Genomic DNA, 3,792 nt, shown 5'->3' with positions numbered 1-3,792 from the left:
TCAGCAGGAGTCTCTGACGTCACCTGGTGGCACTGGCCACTCAGAGCAGTCCAGTGTGCCAGCAGCACCTCTGTTTCCAAGATGGCAGAGGTCTGGAGCACACTGGAGGAGCTCTGGACACCTCCCAGGGGAGGTGCAGGTCAGGGGAGTGGTCACTCCCCTTTCCTTTGTCCAGTTTCGCGCCAGAGCAGGGGCTAAGGGGTCCTTGAACCGGTGTAGACTGGCTTATGCAGAATTGGGCACATCTGTGCCCAACAAAGCATTTCCAGAGGCTGGGGGAGGCTACTCCTCCCCTGCCTTCACACCATTTTCCAAAGGGAGAGGGTGTCACACCCTCTCTCAGAGGAAGTTCTTTGTTCTGCCATCCTGGGCCAGGCCTGGCTGGACCCCAGGAGGGCAGCTGCCTGTCTGAGGGGTTGGCAGCAGCAGCAGCTGCAGTGAAACCCCAGGAAGGGCAGTTTGGCAGTACCAGGGTCTGTGCTACAGACCACTGGGATCATGGGATTGTGCCAACTATGCCAGGATGGTATAGAGGGGGCAATTCCATGATCATAGACATGTTACATGGCCATATTCGGAGTTACCATGGTGAAGCTACATATAGGTAGTGACCTATATGTAGTGCACGCGTGTAATGGTGTCCCCGCACTCACAAAGTTCAGGGAATTGGCTCTGAACAATGTGGGGGCACCTTGGCTAGTGCCAGGGTGCCCTCACACTAAGTAACTTTGCACCCAACCTTTACCAGGTAAAGGTTAGACATATAGGTGACTTATAAGTTACTTAAGTGCAGTGTAAAATGGCTGTGAAATAACGTGGATGTTATTTCACTCAGGCTGCAGTGGCAGGCCTGTGTAAGAATTGTCAGAGCTCCCTATGGGTGGCAAAAGAAATGCTGCAGCCCATAGGGATCTCCTGGAACCCCAATACCCTGGGTACCTCAGTACCATATACTAGGGAATTATAAGGGTGTTCCAGTAAGCCAATGTAAATTGGTAAAAATGGTCACTAGCCTGTCAGTGACAATTTGGAAAGAAATGAGAGAGCATAACCACTGAGGTTCTGATTAGCAGAGCCTCAGTGAGACAGTTAGTCACTACACAGGTAACACATTCAGGCACACTTATGAGCACTGGGGCCCTGGGTTACCAGGGTCCCAGTGACACATACAACTAAAACAACATATATACAGTGAAAAAATGGGGGTAACATGCCAGGCAAGATGGTACTTTCCTACAATTCATACCAAAATAACTGCACTGTTTTGCTCCTGTCTATATCCTCAGACGGTTCAATATTATTGTTAAAGTTCTTAAGTTCTTTTCGGACTCGCTCCACCTCTAGGATTATTTCCAGGTGTGTGTTTTCTGAGGACTTCACACTTTCACTGCACTTCTATGGTTTCCCCCTGTGTGTACGCTGATGACTTTTTAGATCTGATAACTGACAAAAGCACTTCTGACATTCATTGCAATGATATAGTTTTCATTTGTGTGTCTTCACTGATGTATCCATAGGTTTAATAACTGACATAAGCTATTCACACATTCACTTCACCTGAAAGGCTTTTCCCCAGTGTGTATCCGCTGATAAATCCTTAATGTTGACAAGTCACTAAACATATTTTCACAATCATTGCAATTGGCTAAAGCTCTTCACACATTCAGTGCACTTGAAAGTTTGTTCCCCTGTGAGTGTTCTCTTACAAGTCACTAAACCTACTTCCACATTCACTGTCCTTGTACAGGTTTTCCCCTGTGTGTGCTCACTGATGTCTTTGTATTTTTGTGAATTGACTGAAGCTCTTCACACATTCACTGTACCTGAATGGTGTTTCTCCTTTGTATTTGTTCGTTGATGATTCCTCAATTCTGAAGAATCACTAAAACTACTGCCACATTCACTACAATAGTATGGGGTTTTCCCCAGTGTGTGTGTGCTGATGTTTTTTTAGGGATGATAAGTGATGAAAGCTCCTAACACATTCACTCACTTGAATGGTTTTTCCCCTGTGTGTGTTCGTTGATGAGTCCTTAATTTTGAAGAGTCTCTAAAACCTCTTCCACATTCACTACAATGGTATGGTTTTTCCCCTGTGTGTGTTCGCTGATGTCTTTGTAGGTTTGATAATTGACTAAAGCTCTTCACACATTCACTGCACTTGAATGGTTTTCCCCCTGTGTGTGTTTGTTGATGAGTTCTTAATTTTGAAGAATCTACAAAACCTCTTCCACATTCACTGCAATGGTGTGGTTTTACACCTGTGTGTGTTTGCTGATGTCTACGAAGGTGTGATAACTGACTAAAGCACTTTACACACTCACTGCACCTAAATGGTTTTTCCCCTGTGTGTGTTCGTTGATGAGTGCGTAATGTTGATGAGTCACGAAAACCTCTTCTGCATTCACTACAATAGTAGGGTTCTTCTCCTGTGTGTGTTTGCTGATGTCTTCGTAGGTGTGATAACTGATTAAAACTCTTCACACATTCAGGGCAATTGAACTGTTTTTCTCCTGTGTGTGTTTGCTGATGATTCCTTAATGTTGAGGAGCAACTAAAACTACTTCCACATTCATTGCAAGGATATTGTTTTCCCCCATTATGTGTTTGCTGGTGTCTTTGTAAGTTTGCTAATTGACTGAAGCTCTTAACACATTCACTGCAATCAAATGGCTTTTCCCCTGTGTTTGTTCGCTGATGACTTTGTAGGTGTGATAACCAACTAAAGCATTGTGCACATTCAGTGCACTTGAATGGCTTTTCCCCTGTGTGTGTTCGCTGATGACATTGTAGGATTGATAAGCGACTAAATCTCTTCACACATTCACTGCACTTCAATGTCTTTTCTCCTGTATGTGTTAGTTGATGACATCGTAGGGTTGATAAGTGACTAAAGCTCTTCTCACATTCACTGCAACTAAATGGTTTTTTTCCTGTGTGTGTTCGCTGATGACTTTGTAGGTGTGATGAATGACTAAAGCACTTTTCACATTCAGTGCACTTGAATGGCTTTTCCCCTGTGTGTGTTCGCTGATGACATTGTAGGGTTGATAAGCGACTAAATCTCTTCACACATTCACTGCACTTTAATGTCTTTTCTCCTGTGTGTGTTCGTTGATGACAGTGTAGGGTTGATAAGTGACTAAAGCTCTTCTCACATTCACTGCACCTAAAGGGTTTTTCCCCTGTGTGTGTTTGTTGATGGTGTTTTAATAGAGCTGAGAAACTAAAGCTCTCAATAAATGAGTATGTTTTTTTTCTCTTGGTTGGTGTCTGTGGATCGGGTATATATTTGTCTACATCCCATGACTGTGTTTCCTGATGGGCCAACATGACTGATAAAGCACATGTGTTATTCTAACATGTCTGGTATGTCTGTGGTATTTTGCATGTTTAATTTCTGATTTAACAATAACATGCAATAGCCATTAACTACTTGCCCCACTCATGATATCTATAAGGATCATTGCGCCTCTAGATTGGATTATGGTTATGCATGCTTGGGGTAAAGATGCATCTCTCTTCTGGCTGGTGCAAATTGGGACAGTCTGTTGTATTGTAGATAGAAGACCTCCTCTTTTCTTTACGTTTCAGTTGTCTGGCTCCACTCTGTTGTGCTTTTCTCTGGTTGCTGTGCTTTGGCCAGAAGGGTTTACAATACACCTAGAGCACTGAATGATGGCCTATTCTCGCTTTAGAAAACAAAGCACTACTGTAACCACATCATAACGAACTCATGATCAAAGCTGGTGTTGGACACCTGTTAATACAGGAAGTGGTTTGTTATTTTTG

The 3,792-nt window shown here is 43.5% G+C and overlaps 1 pseudogene; it reads right to left on the bottom strand.

Moving 5' to 3' along the window:
• Nucleotides 1-1,806: 1,806 nt before the first annotated feature.
• LOC138278790 (oocyte zinc finger protein XlCOF6-like) lies at nt 1,807-3,333 on the bottom strand (annotated as a pseudogene).
• Nucleotides 3,334-3,792: the final 459 nt, after the last annotated feature.

This window comes from Pleurodeles waltl, unplaced genomic scaffold (genome assembly GCF_031143425.1).
Source record: "Pleurodeles waltl isolate 20211129_DDA unplaced genomic scaffold, aPleWal1.hap1.20221129 scaffold_58, whole genome shotgun sequence".
Lineage (NCBI taxonomy): Eukaryota > Metazoa > Chordata > Amphibia > Caudata > Salamandridae > Pleurodeles > Pleurodeles waltl.
Note: the sequence above shows the minus strand (reverse complement) of the source record. Positions and strands in the feature narration are given on the sequence as shown.